The sequence below is a fragment of the Stenella coeruleoalba genome (genome assembly GCF_951394435.1).
Source record: "Stenella coeruleoalba genome assembly, chromosome: 7".
NCBI lineage: Eukaryota > Metazoa > Chordata > Mammalia > Artiodactyla > Delphinidae > Stenella > Stenella coeruleoalba.
This window is the reverse complement of record NC_137153.1, coordinates 39097414-39117469: the sequence shown is the minus strand read 5'-3', so window position 1 is coordinate 39117469 and position 20056 is coordinate 39097414.

The window sequence follows — 20056 nt, the reverse complement described above, 5'->3', positions numbered from 1 at the left end:
GCTAACACAACATTGTAAAGCAACTGTACTCCAATAAAAATTAATTAAAAAGATATAAATTAAAACATATCCGGGCTTCCCTGGTGGCGCAGTGGTTGAGAGACCACCTGCCGATGCAGGGGACACGGGTTCGTGCCCCGGTCCAGGAAGATCCCACATGCCGCGGAGCGGCTGGGCCTGTGAGCCATGGCAGCTGAGCCTGCGCGTCCGGAGCCTGTGCTCCACAACAGGAGAGGCCACAACAGTGAGAGGCCTGCGTACTGCAAAAAAGCCCCATATCCATTTAAAGAAAACTAGTAATAATTATTGAGAGATGTCAAAAATCATGAAGACGATATACATATGATTGAACTTCAGGAAGCACTGGACCCAAGGGAGAGAAGAGATAATGCCCAGAATTAAACACTGAGGCTGTCCAGCATTTAGACATTAAGAAAAATAAGAGAAGCTGCTAAGACCAAAAAAGGAGGAGCTTCAGTGATAAGAGGGAATTTTTTTTTTAACATCTTTATTGGAGTATAATTGCTTTACAGTGTTGTGTTAGTTTCATTGTGAATCAGCTATATGTATATACATATATTCCCATATCCCCTCCCTCTTGCGCCTCCCTCCCACCCTCCCTATCCCACCCATCTAGGTGGTCAAAAAGCACCGAGCTGATCTCCCTGTGCAATGCACTAGCTTCCCACTAACTATCTGTTTTACATTTAGTAGTGTATATATGTCAGTGCCACTCTCTCACTTTGTCCCAGTTTACCCTTCCCTGTCCCTGTGTCCTCAAGTCCATTCTCTATGTCTGCATCTTTATTCCTGTCCTGCCCATAGGTTTATCAGAACCATTTTTTTAAGATTCCATGTGTATGTGTTAGCATACGGTATTTGTTTTTCTCTTTCTGACTTACTTCACTCTGTATGATAGACTCTAGGTCCATCCACCTCACTACAAATAACTCAATTTCATTTCGTTTTATGGCTGAGTAATATTCCATTGTATATATGTGCCACATCTTCTTTATCCATTCATCTGTCAGTGGCCACTTAGGTTGCTTCCATGTCCTGGCTATTGTAAATAGAGCTGCAATGAACATTGTGGTACATGACTCTTTGAATTATGGTTTTCTCAGGGTATATGCCCAGTATTGGGATTGCTGGGTCATATGGTAGTTCTATTTGTAGTTTTTTAAGGAACCTCCATACTGTTCTCCATAGTGGCTGTACGAATTTACATTCCCACCAACAGTGCAAGGGGGTTCCCTTTTCTCCACACCCTCTCCAGCATTTGTTGTTTGTAGATTTTTTGATGATGGCCATTCTGACCAGTGTGAGGTGATACCTCATTGCCGTTTTGATTTGCATTTCTGATAAAAGAGAATTTCAGAGAGTGTAGTATATAAAACTTTTCTCTGAGCTGCTCTGGCCTGATGGATGCCAAATGTACCAAAAATGCTATGTCAAGACATCCAGGGGTTCCGTTGGGAGGGGAGGATCCCCAACCAGCCTAGGTCAAGGCATTTAACTAATGACATTGGGTGGGGTTAACACAGTGACTCAAATTTCCAGAAGCAGTCTCAGCTAAGTATCATCTATTGCTTTGAAACTATTCTCTCCTGAGCCAAACAGGTAGAAATTGAGAAGGGAGAAAGGTAGTGAAGAGGATGGGAAAGTAGTATTTAGAAGTCAAAGGTGGTGGAAGTGGGGGAAAGCTTTGCAATGCAGAGAGAGAAAATGAAGCCTAAATTAGGGCTGTACCAACCATATGTAAGGAGAAAATATAGGTTGAAGAGTAGTCTTCATTACAGAAAATGGAGTAGACTTTGATTAAATAAAAATAGTAAATAAAAAATATCAATGGCTCTAATCTTGAACGGTTCTAGTATTCTTGAACTGTTGTACTTTATCCCCTGGGCATGGAACAGACCACAGTGCTTCTCTGAGTGGGGCTGCCAGATAAAATGCTTGGGACATACTTGTACTAAAAAAGAAATTGCTCGTTTATCTGAAGTTCAGATTTAACTGGGTGTCCTGTATTAACTAGTTAATTTTGTTGTTGCTAACTTTGGCTGTCTCCAATATCTTCCGGAGGCTTTCTGCTGGAGCTCGAACTCTTGGCAAGGATTTACCCAACTAAAGAATACTTACTGGTTCTCAGGTTATCTAAGTATCTCTAACTATGCTGTCTTCTTGCAGTGACCATATAAAAAGCTCCCTTTCTCCCCCAACCACATTGTATTTTGAAAAATAGAAAACCTATAGAAAATTTGCAAGAAATGTACAATGGATATCTATATACCATTTACGTAATTCAGCAATTTTAACATTTTGTCACATTTTCTTCCTTTCCCTCCTCCCTCTTTTCCTCCCTTTGTGCATATGTGTGTTGTTTAGCTGAACCATTTGAGCGTTAGTTGCAGATATCTAGACACCTAGGCCCCCAAACTCTCAGCATGTATCTTTTAAAACTGAGGATATTTTCCTCTGTAACCACAGTGCAATTATCGCACTCAGGACATTTAATATTGACATAATACTACTTTCTAATATGCAGTCCATATTTAAGTTTCTGCAATTGTCCCAGTAATGTCCTTTAACATTTTTTTTTTTTTTGGTATTCTAGATTTGAGCAAGGATCATGCATCGTATTGTATTTATTTTCATGTCTCTGTTCTTTAATGTAGCACAGGTTGACAGTCTTTTTTTTTATTATTCATAATATTGACATTTTTGAAGAGTCCAAGTGCATTCTTTTGCAGATGTCTGATTGTTTTCTCATGGTTAGACTTAGGGTAAACATTTTTGGCAGGAATACTAATAGGTGGTATATCACACATCTGAGTGTGTCACAACAGAGGATATATGACGTGAATATGTCCTTTTAATGATGATCAGTTGGATTATTTGATTAAGGTGTTATCTACTGTATTTCTCCATTATAGAGATTCATTTTTTCCCTTTGTAGTTAATAAGTGACTTGTGATGGGATATTTTGGACTGTGTGAAGATCCTGTTTCCCCATATTTCTCCCAATAGTTTTAGTGTCCATTGATGATTCTCTCCTGAAATCAAATAATACGGTAGTTGTGAAATAGTGACTTTTTATTTCTATCATCTCCTTTATGTTTATTAGTTAGCATTCTTCTGTAAAGGAAGGCTTTCCTTTCTCCTCCTAATTGCTTTAAAATTAAAAAAAAATCAGTGTAGACTCATGGATTCTATTTTATTCAGTGTGTTATAATCCATTCCTGTCATTATTCATTTTGATGCTCATATTGTCCCAAATTTGGCAAGTGGCAGCCCCTTAAATGGGTTCTTATATCTCTTTGACATATCTTCCTCAGTATTGAGTACTTCCTTAATTTCTGGCACTAGAAAATGCTCCAGGCTCACCTTGAAATTATGCATTTTCCCAAAGGGTTTGGGGAATGGTGTTTAGAAAACAAGCCCTGGGTGCCATGTGTGCTCATTGCTCTGGGGTGAAATTGCTTTTAGGTCCTCTCAATGGACAGTACTAGAAACACTTTTTAAAATCCATGAGTTCATAATGATACTCTAATTGATATCCCATCCAGTAGTATAGAATTCTACCTCCATTCCATATTTGTCTCTTTGTTTTCCCACAGTGAACTCCCTGCTTCCTCAAAACATCAATATATTTACTCATTTGCTCATTTCTATAACATACACAAAACAGTTTCAGAATTACTTCACCAACATTATCCAAAACAAGCTTACCAAGTAACGTTTGAGATTTTTTTTGTCCTTGGAATATAGCCCACTGAAAGTGTATAGTCAGAATAATTTGTTATTATGTTCAGATATTTTTTGGATTAATTCTTTTTTCTTTGTAATTGTATTATTAACTTGGTTATAATCAAGGTAATTCATTTTTTTCACTTTCAGGGCCTCCTACCCACCCATTCTTGTTGATTTAATTTATTTTTTTTAATATGTGAAATGCTTAACATGGTTCAAAATATGAAACTATATAAAAGTTATATTCAGACAGGTCCTGTCCCCTTTCCATCTCTTCAATTTCCCCCAACCCCCATAGATAAGCAAATTTATTTGTTTCTTGTTTATCTTTTTTTTCTTTTTTGTGAATATAAATGATACATGCAGCACTATTTACAATAGGCAAACATGGAAGCAAACTAAATGTCCACCGACAGATGAATGGATAAAGAATATGTGGTACATTGGGACTTCCCTGGTGGTGCAGTAATTAAGAATCTGCCTGCCAACGCAGGGGACACAGGTTCGAGCGCTGGTCTGGGAAGATCCCATGTGCCACGGAGCAACTAAGCCCATGCGCCAAAACTACTGAGCCTATGCACCACAACTACTGAGCCCACATGCCACAACTACTGAAGCCTGCACGCCTAGAGCCCGTGCTCCTCAACAAGAGAAGCCACTGCAGTGAGAAGCCCATGCACCACAGCAAAGAGTAGCCCCCACTCGCTGCAACTAGAGAAAGCCCACATGCAGCAACAAAGACCCAATGCAGCCAAAAAAAAAGAATATGTGGTATATATATATATATAATGGAATATTACTCAGCCGAAGAAAAGAATGAAATAATGCCATTTACAGTAATGTGGATGGACCTAGAGATCATCATACTAATGAATCAGAAATAGACTCACAGGGACTTCCCTGGTGGCACAGTGGTTAAGAATCCGCCTGCCAGTGCAGGGGACATGAGTTCGAGCCCTGGTCCGGGAAGATCCCACATGCCACAGAGCAACTAAGCCCGTGCACCACAACTACTGAAGCCCGTGTGCCTAGAGCCCATGCTCTGCAAGAAGAGAAGCCATTGCAACAAGAAGCCCGTGCACCTCAACGAAGAGTTACCCCCCCTCACTGCAACTGTAGAAAGCCCGTGCACAGCAACGAAGACCCAATGCAGCCAAAGATAAATAAATAAATTTATAAAAAAAAGAAATAGACTCACAGACATGGAAAACAAACTTACGGTTACCAAAGGGGAAACGGGGGAGGGATAAATCAAGAGTTTGGGATTAACATATACACACTACTATATATAAAATAAATAACCAACAAGGACCTACTATATAGCATTGGGAACTATACTCAATACTTTGTAATAACCTATAAGGGAAAAACTTTTGAAAGAATTTTGGTGGTTTTATGTACACAAGTAGTTTTGTAATGTGTTAGAAGGCAATGACCTTAAAGCATTATTTTGTAACAATATTGCAAAACAGTTTGATATGTGAGGTTAAAAAAAAAGTTATCTGATTTGAATAAGTCGTGTATTTGCCTTTGCAATTTGGAGAAAGGTTAATAATAATCTCTTTATTTGGTGTTACAAAAGGCTCTCACTTTAACCTGTGAGGTACGTTGGGCAAGGGTTATTACTCTATTTTATAGATGAGGAAAGTTGAGACAGAGAGGTTTGGGGAATAACCCAAAGCCCTGCGACTAATAAGTGCCAGAGTCAGAATTAAAACTCAGGCTGGGGGCTTCCCTGGTGGCGCAGTGGTTGAGAGTCCGCCTGCCGATGCAGGGGACACGGGTTCGTGCCCCGGTCCGGGAAGATCCCACATGCCGCAGAGCGGCTGGGCCCGTGAGCCATGGCTGCTAGGCCTGCGCGTCCGGAGCCTGTGCTCCACAACGAGAGAGGCCACAACGTGAGAGGCCACAACATGAGAGGCCCGCATAACGCGCACAAAAAAAAAAAAAAAAACAAACCCTCAGGCTGTTTGATTCCTAATTCAGTATTCTTTAAGTAATGGAAGACTAAATACTGAAATATGAATTTACATACTGGGCATTTGTGTTTTGATGGTGGTTCAGAATTGAGAGTTTTTTTGTATGTTGATGGAAAATTCATTTAAAAATACTAATTATTTAAATGAAATCACTAGGTTAACAAAGTTAATTAAATGTTTACTTTTCTGATTTGGGGCATGCTATTACACAAGCTGTCATTGATTGGTAGTCAGTAGAGATGCTGAGGAAAGTGGAAATAAAGTGTAAACAGGGGTCTCATTTGCCATTTTCAGACCTTCTTGGGGGTTCCTGTCAACTTCCCTATGATGACTTCCTCCTGCCCTTAAGATAAGGACTGACACCATCACATGGTCCGCAGTCTCCGAGGAGCCTGTACCTTCCCCGCCTCCCAGCGTCATGCTGCCGATTCTCTCCGGGGTCTCTTTTCCCTAGCCACACTTTGCCTTCTCTCAGTCTTCAAACCTGCCACCCCAGGGCCTGTACACATATTCTTCTTCCTGGGCTGCTTTCCGCCCCTTTCTTCACCCAGTTAACATCTCATCACTCAGTGCTCAGATCAGTAAGATCAATAAGATCACTTATTCAGGGAAGCTTCTCTGATCTCTCTGGCTGGGCCAATCTCTCTGTTATATTCTCTCATAGTATCATGTGCTTCTCCTATATAGCACTCCTCACGATCATAATTTTACCAATGTTTGTGCAATTTTTTTTAAAAGCTTGTTATGAGGATTCTTTTTTAAAAATATTTATTCATTTGTGGCTGTGTCGGGTCTTAGTTGCAGCATGCAGGATCTTTGTTGTGGCGCGTGGGCTTCTCTCTAGCTGTGGCACGTGGGTGGCGCACAGGCTTCTCTCTGGTTGTGGCATGCGGGCTCCAGAGCACTGGGTTCTGTAGTTGCGGCATGCAGAATCTCTAGTTGTGGTGCATGGGCTCAGTAGTTGCAGTGCATGGGCTTAGTAGTGTGGCGTGTGGACTTAGTTGCCCTGTGGCATGTGGCATGTTACTTCCCTGACCAGGGATTGAACCTACATCCCCTGCATTGGAAGGTGGATCCTTAACCATTGGACCACCAAGGAAGTCCCTTGTGCAATTACTTGATCAGTGTCTGCCTCTCCCACTAGTGTGCAAACACCAGGAGAGCCAGAACTCTGGTTTTGTCACCATGGTGTTCCACAGCCTAGTGCGGTGCCTGGCACACAATAGGAGTTCAACCAATAATGATGCATGAGTGATGGTGTGCATGGTTGCAGGTATGCATGAACCCAGGCAGTTCCCTCAGCTTGGCATGCCACTTTCATACATTCTCATTTTCTCTAGGTCTTTTTGACCTTTCCATACCTGCTCATGACATTTTGAGCCTTTAGTAGGTACCTGTATGTTTAATCACATTGCCTTTCTAGCTCCTGATTCTACATGTGTATTCTGTTTTGTAACCTCTGAACTCAGTAAGTTTTCATGGGTTTAGTGGTATTCGTGAGAATCTGAGGAGCTGTCTCCTCCATTGCTACCCAGCCTCCCATCATTTCACTGACTCTTCTTTCTTCTCTCTCTCTTCCAATTTCCTCTTCTCTCCTGACTCTTCTTCCTCTTCCACTCCAGGAGTGTCACAGGCATCTTACCCCATGCAGGATAATTTTGAAGAAGCCATGGTACCAGCCAACATCTGTGACCCTGTAGGTATTCCCCTTCTCTGAGTGGACTGACCCAGGCCTTTTCCCAACAAAGATAGACCTCGTGGAAGATGAGGTCTAGTACTAGCTACTATAAGTAATAACAAAATAATACATCATTATGTTACATTACAATGGTATCATTTCTGGTCAAGTTTGAAGACTGCCCAGTGCTCTAGGCCATGGCATTGGGGGAGAGATTGGTGAAAGGGAGGATGAGAGGAAAGGAGGGTAATGAATAACTTTCTCACACTTCCTAAGGTGTGTTCTTCCTACTGCTGTCCTATCTCAGGTCCTTCCTACAATTACTTCCAGCCACCATCTGTCTCCCTATTTCTTCCATCAGATAGAAAAGATCACATTCTCAAGTGTTCCTCTGAGGACATTTGGGCAAAATCAGATTGAGGACAGACCATTTTAGTATCTGGAATCACCAGGTAGCGCCCGTGGCCAATTCAGGGAGTCCGTATCGTAATGTGCCATCTTCCTCTTGCAATCACTTGAGCCTGTCAGAGTTTTCAAAGTGGGTATTTCTGGCATCCTCAGTTCTTCTTTCAGGTTTTGTTGCATTTCCTTACCCAGAGCTATTTTGTACAAGCATTTCTCGTGATGTTGTCACTTTAGGGTCTGAGGTTTTGGTGCCTACCCTGGAGAACAGGTGTTCATAAGTGTGAGCCTTTATCTAGATAAATCAACGACAAACGGCCATCCCACTCCACCCCAACAGTTCTGGAGCCCTTTTTGTGTGCCAGGAGCTGCACTGTGGCGGTTACCTGCATTATCTCCTTATATTCGTACAGCTGCCCTTCAAGACAGACCTGACCATCATCCTCATCACGTAAGTGTGGAAACTGGGACTTAGAGGGGGTAGTAAGCTTGTCCTAAGACACCCAGCTATGAATAGCAGAGCCAGGATTTGAACCTCTGACTCACACCAAAACCCCTGAGCCTAAATGTCAAGCTATTTACCATGGCTGGGGGAGGAAGGTGTGAGGAATGAAAACCAGTGTTTTGTTAGGTCAACAGATTTGTTTACACTCTCTGTATAAACAGTGAAATTTCCCCATAGGAGTCACATCAGAAGAGACAGTAACGCCTAAAAAACACATTGGTGAACTTGACTCTGCCTTCACTGCTGTTAGTTCTTGTTTTCACTCATCAATGTCTTACTTTTCTCTTGCCATCATCTTCTTGTTATTCATTAATCAAAAAGCCTTAACCAGCTCTCTTTTGGAATAACTCTTTTTATAGTTTTCTAGAAAAAAATCTGCTTCCCTTTTCACTTTTTCCTAGGATCTCTTTCCACAAAAGGCTGTATCCCTGAATTTGTATCATTCCAGGCATTAGAGAATCAAGGTCAGAAACCTGTGTAGGTTTTTAAGATTATTTACTTCCTTCTCCTCCCCAAACACACACAGACACACACATGTTGCTTTGCATACTCATTATTAAAAATACAGACTTAAAAACTCTCAGAGGCAGGTGGTCAATTAATTAAGATGACTTCAAAATATGTTGAGTTTGTGTGTGTGTGTCGGGGGTTGGGAGCTCAGTTGCGGTCTCTAGATCTAGATCTAGCACACCGTGAACCAGCTCTGGGGCCCACTTACAGACCACAGAGGTTCATGCAGCGGGAGGGCTAACGACATCCTCCCTTCTAGAAAAATGGAGTGACTCAGAATACAGATGTTTCGCCTACCCTTGCATTTGCAATTAGGAGCTGGCTCGGCAGTTCCCAGGGAGTCTTTGAATCATCTGTTCTTGTATTTTCTCATGCCGCTGTTCTTTTTAGAACAATCTAGGACATGTCAGCTGAAAAGAAAATTACTTGCAAAGAGAGAATGGCTTTTTATGTGGGGGTGGGGACAGAGAGTTCTCTTTTTCCCTCTCTACATGGGAACGTGGTGGAGAGAATGAGCTAATCATTGTCAGAGAAATAGATGAGTTCTCACAAACCCAGATACCTGGAGAACTTCATGGAATGAAGGCAGTTTAAAGTAACTTTTAACTTTACTCCTGGTGTGTATAAAATGACAAAGACATGATCATTTCACTTTAATAAATAAATACTAACACAAAGGAGATGAACCAGAGAAACCTGAATTTTCGGGCAGCCTCATGAAGTAAAAATAAAATAAAGTAAAAATAAAGTAAAAATAAACTGAGTACCTATTTTGAAATCATTTTTGATGCAGTGTGCCCCAGAGCTGTGTCACTGCTGGTATTTTTTTTTTTTTTTCCATCTACATGAGAGTGTCCCAGTCCAAGCAGACCCTGGATTTAGATAAACAGATGGTCTGTTTAGATGAGGTCCTGTATTGCCCTGGCACAGGAGAAAAGACCTTATTTTTTTTATCTGTCAAATATTTATCTGCATAAAGCATTTTGTAAGGCATTAAAACCTGGTTTCCACACTCATATTTTATTACCCCTTCATTTCCTGGGATTCTGGGAGGCGTGGTGGAATCAGAGACAACAGTAATAGTATCACAGAATTTTAGAGCAAAATGTACTTCAGAGGAATACTCCTCAAGTGTTCCTCAAATGTGTGTTCCTCAAATGTATATTCATGGACTGATGATAATTAGGGCACTTCAGCATACGAACAGAATGAAAAACAAAGAAACAAGAAAGTGATTTTTGCATAAAGCAAAATGTATTCAATTTAAAATGAGATTTTAAAGAAGAATATCTGTTCTACTTTTCTGATTTGGAGGGGAATGAAACCTTCATTCTCTACCTTTTCTTTGCTGCCCCCTTTCTTGTGAAGAAAACCAGAATATGTCACCCCAAAATATGTCTCTTTGACAGAAAAAGTTGTTTTGAGCTGAAAGCAATTAAGAAGCAGCAAATGTAGGAAAAGCTCCCTGCTTTCCACCTAAAGCCAGGGTATAAATTCTTTTTTTTTTAATTTTCAAATTTTTTTACTTTTTTGGCACAGCTTGCAGGATCTTCGTTCCCTGATCAGGGATTGAACTTGGCCACAGCAGTAAAAGCCCAGAATCCTAACCCCTAGGCCACCAGGGAACTCCCTATAAATTCTCCTTTTACTGGAGATAGACTCTTATCAGCCCAGAGACACCAGAAGAATCTGCAAACAAATCTTACTCCACTAGTGTCCTCCCATATGGTTACCTCCCCACACAGTTTGCTGCTCTTGGAAGTCTAAAACTGCTTTCCTTTGTCCTATCATTTCTCTAGAGATTTATTGTTCTTGGTTGAAGATGCTATATAAGCTAGAGTTCTAAGCCACCGCTTTGAGTTATTCTTCATTTAGATTTCTCCTGACTGATGTGAGCTGCATGCTTTGTTTTTCTCTTGTTAATTTGTTGTTGTTGTTAAGAGCCCCAGCTGAAAGCCTAAGACAGGTAAAGGTAAAGTTTTGCTTCTCTTGCCCCTGTTGGAGGAGAAGAGGCTCAAGAAACTGAGACCCAGATGGGGATCAAACTATCACTTTGGTCCTGGGCTGGGCAAGGGCTCAGCAACACTCTAAATCCAGTCCAGAGGACAGTCTTCTCCCTCCCTTCCAAACAAATTCAACCGGGTCCACTCCACAAGGCTGATCTGACTCACACCCAGTCACAGGCAGAGAAGGTGGAGCAGAGACAGAATTCTGGATTGCTAGACTGGGCTGGGCTTAGCCTGCTTAACTGCACAAAGAGACATCCAGGTGCAGTGAACTCTCACCCAGATCTTGCCCACCAGTGAACTACACCCTGTGAATGTCAGCTGATCGATTAGATTAGGTGCTTCTCTTCCTTTTGGATGGCAAGAGCATGGAGTGGAAGCTCTCTTCCCAGCATAGACCTAGACGTGGAAATATTGGAGGAAGAGCCTTCCTCTATGAATCAAAATGGAGAGTTCAGAAGGGCTGGGTTGGCTATAGAATTAGTAAAAGAGCCTCGATGCTTTGACGGTCTCATTGTTTCTGGCATCACTGCATAGCTAAGGGCTGGAAAGAATCATGGAAGAGAATCGTACAACGGTGTTTGTAGTTCTACAAGCAGGCTAAGAGATTTTTTATGATTAAAAGTTTTAAAATTGTAGTAAAATACATATAAAATTTGCAATCTTAACCATTTTTAAGTGTACAGCTCAGTGATATTAAGTACATTCACATTGCTGGGTTACCATGACCACCATTCATCTCCAGAACTTCTTCATCTTCTCAAATTGACACTGTGTACCAATGAAACAATAACTCCCTCCTACCTCCAGATCCTGACAACCACCATTCTACTTCCTGTCTCTATGCATTTGACTATTCTAAGTACCACATATAAGAAGAATCTTACTTATCCTTTAGTGACTAGCTTCTTTCACTTTTAGCATAATGTCTTTAAGGCTGATTCACGTTGTATCATGTGTCAGAATTTCCTTCTTTTTTAAGCTTGGCTAATAATTCCACTGTATGTATATAACTGTTCTCTATGGGAACTTGAGCCAGACCCTCAACGTGACAGCTGGTATCCGTTGTACCAATAGTTCTGGGAATGGCCTAAAAATGCACAGAGAGTCCTAGCATCTTCCTGAGCATAGAGCTGGGGAGTGGAAGAAGATGTGGGATACATTCTTCACCTCAGCTGAGAAGCACAGATAGGGCAATCAAGGAGATACAGGAGTGCCACAATTTCCATGGCTCCTCTCTCAGGATCCATCCCATTGGAAGCCTGCTTGTGGATGGTACCTCTAACCTCTGGCTTGCTCCTAAAAGTGCCTTTTGTGCCACTGGGATCCATGAGCTTCTGTCTGTAACACTCATGAAAGAGACAGTTCTGCTGTCAGGATTGTGTTCTTGAGAAGATTTGTACCATACAGCAATCTGAGAGAGAGAAAATGTTGAACCTTAATGTCTTTGGACTTTAATTGACCCAGATCAAAGGATTTCCTGTTTGGAATTCAACCTCTCTTTGGAAACAGAATCGTTGATGTAGGTTTAGGTTAAAATTTGGGCATTTATGTGTTGCTGGCTTTGTGTTATTTAGAGTGTTTTAGACTTTTGTCTGGTGTGCATTGCAAGGTCTCTGGTGAGCGATGTTGAGTATTGAATGGAATATCATTTGGAATGGAAAACAGAAAAAGCAATGACTTTTGGCCTATAGTGTATATGGCCTTAAAGTTATCTTAACATTCTGTTTTGACCTGCTTCAGAGTCTTCTGGGGCAGTAGCTGAGCTGCCCACTTCTCAGCCCCCAGAAGCAGCCACCAGGACAGGTGTGGGGAGCACAGGCCCAGCTCTTCTAGGCAGAGGAGTCACCTTCCCGGACAGGCTGCGCTGCATGACTGGCGTCAGGCGTGGTTGCTAAACCCGACTCCTCCAGAGATGCCAGCTAGCATCCCCTTATTCAGCTTTCTGAGGCACCCTATTACTCTGTGGAGCACTTGGCACTTGACCAACCCCGTGACAAAGTGGTTTTGGGTCCTCATTTGGATCTCTGTGTCAATTCTTCACTGATTGTAGTAAGGGTGAGAGGAGGGGTGGGGTGAGTAGATGGTTGTAGTTGTCGACGTCTTGAATTTATTTTGCACATAAAGGGTTGGCAAGCCTATGTTAATCCTTAAAATTAAAAAAAAATTTTGTTTTCAAACTGACCCATGGACTCATTGTCTGGAATCCACTACCTTAAAGACCACACAGAACTACATGATCACTTTATAAATGAGGAATCCAAAGCCTGAAGAGTTTACTTGCCTGCGGTCACAGACAGTGACCAAGCTGTGCCAGCTCTTTCCTCCAAACTATTTAGAAGTCCCATCTGAGATGTAGAACCCCTTGTGCATTCACCCACTAGGATGCACAGCGCCATGATATCTGCTCCAGGACACACAGTGGTCTGGTGGAAGGTGGGAGAGACCTCTGGTCCTGGGCTGCCATGACTATCACGTCCATGACATGGGAGGCTGAGATGGGAAAATAGGGTAAATCCAGCTTCCCTCCTTTAAAGCCACAAAACGGTGCAGCTGAAGATAATACCTGGTCCTATCTATACCACAGACATATTGGGAGGACCAAATTTAAGATAACGTATGTGTGAATGCTTGGAAAAGTTTGATGTGTGATCTGAAAGCAATGTTAGTGTCTGGCTGGCAAGACCTATTTGTGTGAACACTTGTAGAATCAGCAGCATTTTACAAACGTCCTTCAAGCACCAGATTTTCAAATCAACCTTTGTATCTCCATCTAGTGAAGACCCATCCGTGAGATACTTGAAAACATTCCTTTTCATTGATTTTTGAGTACTGAATTCAGCTGCCACTAATGTTTCCAATTATGTAATGAAGTGTGCCATTGTCACACAAATTTTTCAAATTTCAGATACAGAAACGTCTTCTTTAAGACGCTTTCCCTTTCTATAGCCCTTCTTAAAGATTTTGCTATCTTTTCATGTCATCTTCTAACTCCTAAGTAATTTTTTAAATGAGTTTTCAGAATCTTTTATTATACTGATAAGGTTCAGTAATTCAGTTATCATTTTATCTGTTTGAGCCTGGTATTGGAAAGATAAGACATCTAGTATAATTTACAAGGAGGAAAATGTAGGAAAAGGAGAAATTTTAAACATATTAAATAGCAAGAAACAAAACAACCTTTTATAACTTGCTTTTCTTGCTCTAGAACATTCTTTCTAAGATTTAGCCTGAGGTGAGGACCTATCTCTTCTCTAGTTTGCTTTGTCGTCTCTAAAACGTGATTTGATTCTATTACATGTTTCCTATCGGTACCTCTGTTTCTGATATCAGAATTTGACTTTCAGAACCACTGTTGAGTGGAGTGCCAGTAATTTTTAACAAGTGCTTGTCTCCTCGGAAGGGAAGTGTCCTAGTCCATTCAGACTGCTGTAATGAAATACTGCATGGCTTATGAAAAATAGAAGTTTATTTCTCACTGTTCTGGAGCTGGAAGTCCAAGATCAGGGTGCCAGTGTGGTTGGGCGAGGGCTCTCTTCTGGGTCGCAGACTTCTCCCTGTGTCCTCACATGGTAGAAGGCCCGAGGGAGCTCTGTGGGGTCTCTTATATGGGCACTAATCCCATTCATGAGGCCTCTACCCTCATGACCTAAGCACCTCCCAAAGGCCCCACCTCCTAATACCATCCATCACATTGGGCGTTAGGTTTCAATATATAAATTTGAGGGGGACACAACATTCAGTCTGTAGCAGGATGTGTTGAAAACCAGCTGGTAACCTGCGAATAAAAATGTGATCTGCCCAGGAGAAAAGGTATCACTGTCATAAAGCAAAACAAACGTTACAAATACATCTTCTTGTCCATTTCTAGAGTGCCCCCCATGCCTTCATTTATTCAATAAATGTTTATTAAATGCATGTCATAATGTACCAGACATTGCTCTAGACACGGGATCCATCAGAGAACAAAACAGGAAGAAAAAAAAGGCCAAGATCTCTGCCCTCCTTGAACTTACGTTCCACTGCTGGTGGACAGCTTGTGTAACAAATACCCTAGTTGTCCTGTGGGAAAGGAGGCGGTGGGCATCAGGGAAAGGACGAAGCAGGGCTGGGGAGCAGAAGTGTGTGTGCAATGGGGTGGGATGTGGGGTCAGGGGGGACTGAGATCTCTAAACTGCCCAAGGTGTGCGGTCCTGGCCTAGTGGTCCCTCCCAAGGCTGATCAATGAACGACCACCTAACCCTGGCACCCCCTCACCTTCCCCTTTTCTTTTCTTTCCTCTTTCTGCCTTGGTTCCTTGCATCTTCCCCTATATTTCCCTGTCTTTCTAGGCTCTGTGTCTCTTATTCTAACATTGCACTGCTTTCCCTCTCCATTTTCTTTCTTGTATCTGTACCCCATCTTTAGTCTTTTTAGCGTCTTTATTATTATGTTTCCCATCATCTATGACCCTCTCTCATTCTCCTCCTCTTTCCTTTGAATTTCTCCTTCTTTCCCTCTTTTCTCCACCCTCTTTCCAACCTATCACACTGGAAAGAAGGAAAATACCACCTTAACGACCTAAGTGTGTGATTGGAGTGAAAGGGCCACGTGGGCCACAGGGACGTTGGGAAAACCAAGCCTTATCTCCTACCTTGTTTCACAATAACGTGAAATACAGTCTAATTTTTGAAGTATGATTGTTTTTCGTAGAATTGTTACTTAATGCAAAGCAAGAAGACCATGGTGGGTGTAGTTCCCAAGAGTTTATTCTGCAATAAAACAGGCTTTGAATCCAGATAAGTAAGCAAATATTGATAGTACACATTCAAGTTTTTTTTACAGAGCCCAGAATTCTTTTTTCTCCACACTAGGTGGCAGTGGAGTCAAAGAAAAACATTCAAAGCAGCTTTGGTGAGTTTTCCCACAAAGCTGGATGAGGACGGAGACAGAGCAAAATCTGTATAAAGAGAAAATTAAATTACAACAGAGGTGTGATATGACACTAACACGTCACATTCTCATTTTGGAAAAATGTGTTTGGGGCTGTGTCTCTTTACAGAGTAAGTAAAGCATTAGAGATCTAACTCTTACTAATACATGATGTAACTTTCTGTTGGCAAAGTGAAGATTTTCATTTGAGTTTGTCCTTAAAAATAGCTACTAGGTTTGTTAATATATATGTATATTTCTGAGTCTTTTTTCTGCCACTCAAGATCAGTTAGGTCTCAGAGGACATTTACTGTGAAAACTGGAAACCCTGAGGAAATCAGCTCTTCAGTGGTCTTCAAATATTTTAGTAAGAAATTTAAGAGTAATATACTCAAGATTCTCAAAATAACAATAAAAAATAAATATACAGAGGGGAGATAAAACAAATGTGTTAAACTGTTAGCAATTGGTGAACCTAGGTGGAAGGTATGTGGTGTTTATGGTATTGCCCTTGTAACTTTTCCAGAGCTTTAAATTTCAAAATAAAAAGTAGAAAATGGAAAAAAAGCTAAAAAATTCTTATTTGTGTGGGTGAAGAACTGGAAACACATTGAATGTTCAATGCTTGGGAAATAGTTAAGACATCTTAAAACATTTGTTCAGTGGAATATATATGTCCATCATATGATGATGACATGTGAAAATGCTTATGAATCAATGGTGAATGAAAATGGCGGGCTATAAAACTTGATACGGAGTAGCATCTCATTATAGTCAGAAAAAACACACCTTCCAAGAACTAAAAATAAAATCTACTTTACCAAGATGTTAATCTCTATCTAGGTACTTGTATCGTGGATGATATTTATTTTCATTGTGTTTTTATGTGTTTGTATTTTCCCCAAGTTTTTATTATGAAATTCTTCAAACGTTCAGAAAATTTGAAAGACTAATACAATGAACATCCACGTGCCCTCTACTTAGACTCAACAGTTGTTAGTTTTCTCATATTTACCCTATCTATATCTATCTATATGTATCTATGTATCTGTCTATCTACATTTGGAGTTGGCAAACTAAGGCCAAGGCCAAATCTTGCTTATCACCTGTCTTTGTACAACACTGATAGATTAAAGAAGAGTTTTTACATTTTTAAGCAGCAACATTTTAACTAGTTATACAGTTATCTACAAAATATCCTTGATTTTGTCTTTTGGTCTATAAAGCCTAAAACTGTTACTGTCTGGCCCTTTACAGAAATATTTTGCCAACCCTGGATCTACACACACACACACACACACACACACACACACACAGAGACACATATACAGTTTTTGCTGAATCATTTGAAAAGCAAGTTGCAGACATTATAACATTTCTCCTTCAATTACTTCATTAATGCATCTCCTAAAAATAATACTCTTACTTAAACATAATACTGTTATCTCACCAAAAAAATGAACAGTTATTTCATAATACCATAAAATACCCACCCATATGCAAATTTGTGTGACTGTGTTTGCAAACTTTACAAAATGAAAATGCATAGCTTTATAACAATAAAAAAATTTAAAAACATCATATGTTACAGTCAACGTGAATTTTTACCATCAATTTTATTATACAAGGGATTTAGGAAAATTGCTCTATGCAGCTACTCCCCTGGGCACTTTAGGGTCAAAATTTAATGTGTTTGCAGGTCAAACAGCTCATATTCTATAACGCATTCAGTGTTGGTGGTCATATTATTGTTTCTGTAGTTGTAGGCAGGAAAAGGTATGATGCTGTGTAATTTTTTCTTTGCATTTAAAAATATCTCTAATATCTCTAATAATTTCTGAAGCTGGGTGATTGGTATACGGGAGTTTGCTGTACTATTTCTTCTACCATTTTGTGTATGGTTAAAAATTTCCGTAATAAAAAATGTATGTATATACAAATCACTACAGTAATAGCCTTGACTTGTGACCTGAATCTGCTAAGGCAAAGTTGCTTTTAAAATATGTCAGAATGCTAAAACTTAGATGTGAAAATTGTGTGTGTGTTTGTATGAACCTTTTATTTTAGAATAGGAAACCTGGTAGTTATGGCAAGCAAAACATAGAAAGATTGGCTTAAAATTTTGAATGGATTTTGAGAAAAGGCTACTTTATCCTTTGGGAGCCTTGTTTTTGTAAACATTTCATTTTTTGTGGGATGTGAATCATGTGTTGGAATCACCTGATTTAGCTGTGGTATAACTAAGTCTGGAGGGTTTGGGGGACACTCTGTTTTTAAACTTCCCCACCACCAATCATGATTATGGTTACATGAGATTCATGTCTTGAAAAAAGAGATCTGTGTTCCAAAGCTCTGGAATTATTTAAACCATGTACTTTGTAAGCTCATCTTTGTTCTGTTTGAGCCATAATGTTATGTCTACTTTTACCACAATCATGTGGATAAGGAACTGTCAGGTCAGGTCCTCTCCCATCATGCAACAGTGTAGAATGTGCTTTACAAAGTCAATTGAAAGCTCTCTTCTCCTTGCTTTATGAAGAGGTCAAAGATAAATATTCTAGTGCATTTTTAAAAAATGGAGATAATCACATTGTGTTTTTTAGTAAGGAAAAAGTATTAATAAAAATTTGGAAAAGAGTTACAGTGGGCCCTTGAAAACTTTTGTGGTTAAAAAATGTGGTGCTATTATATTTTTGCAAATGTAAAACATACAGATTTTTAATGTGCTCAGTGAGATAAAGTTATTAATTATGGAGTGTTAAATTCACGGCAGCCAGATGTGCTTGAATTTGCATAATAAATATTCATTCTTTTGGAAAGAAATTGTCACAGAACATTTTCTTCCCATTGAGTAGGAAATGTACATGTATTATCCCTTCCCCTTTGCATGTTCTCCTTATTATAGGATAATCTACTTTCTGTCACTTCTTTATCATATTAATATAAAATCTATTTATGTATATTTGGCTTCATGTGGGTTCATAAAGCAACTTTTCCTCTGTTAATGTCATTTTTCCAACAGATGGCTTCTTTCCTTCATCTTTTCATCATATATTTATTTGTCACCTACTACAGTTGATTCTTATTACTCACAGTATTATTATTTTCTACAGTCACCAGTCACTACCGATACTAAAGCATTACTCTTAGGGAAAATACAGAATTAGGGTCCTAACAGTCTCTGGTCACATTTCTGTAAATTGGTCAATACATAAACTTGTTTTATGTATGTTTTTGTTTAAGGAGACTTTATTTAATATATAGTTGACTTATTAACATTGAACTCACAGCCAACAGCACTAAAACTCATGCCTGAAGGAAGCTTATCTGATACACATACTTTCTCAGTAAGGCACATCACAGCCTTCTTTCACTTAGGAATACTGGACAGCACTTCAGCACTACGCTTGGGGGTCATTTTAAACAGTGAAATCATCAATAAAAAGCACAAAGTTGTGAAAAATGTGGCACTAAATAGACCACGGAAAGGACATAGTTTGTATTAGGAGAGCTGAAATAAGAAGGCAGAGCCTTCTTGAACTGCTCTGAGGAAAGCATGTAATACTGTGCTTGGCAAGTAGTAGGTTCTCAGGTACGTAGGGTTGGTGCAGGGATGGGTAGCTTTACAGAGAAGGTAACTTTTTTTTTTTTAATTTATTGGCTGCGTTGGGTCATCGTTGCTGCACGTGGGCTTCCTCCAGCTGCGCCAGTGGGGGCTACTCTTCATTGCGGTGCGTGGGCTTCTCACTGCAGTGGCTTCTCCTGCTGCGTAGCACGGGCTCTAGGCTCATGGGCTTCAGTAGTTGCGGCACACGGGCTTCAGTGTTGTGGCTTGCGGGCTCTAGAGCACAGGCTCAGTAATTGTGGCTCGCGGGCTCTAGAAAGCAGGCTCAGTAGTTGTGGCGCACGGGCTTAGTTGTTCCGCAGCATGTGGGATCTTCCCGGACCAGGGCTCGAACCCGTGTCCCCTGCATTGGCAGGAGAAGGTGACTTTTGAGCTGAGCCTTGAAGTGTGAGAGAGGTGTCCACGGTGAACTGCTGGTGGGGTGTGTGTGTATATATTGGGCTTCTAAGCCCTTTGTGGTTTTGCACTTTTATGCCCCTTTCTAGTCAAGCCTGGTGCTGGGAACATAATAGTTACTCAGTTAATGAATGTCGACAGGTTAGTTGGGTGAGTGAGTAAAAGGCGAAGGGTCCCTTTATGATCTCTTTGGTATCTGCTTCTTTGCTAAGCCACCTATTTTCATAACAACACATATCTTTGGCACGTTATACACCAATCTTTGGAGATTTAGTCTGTAGTAATTGAACAAGA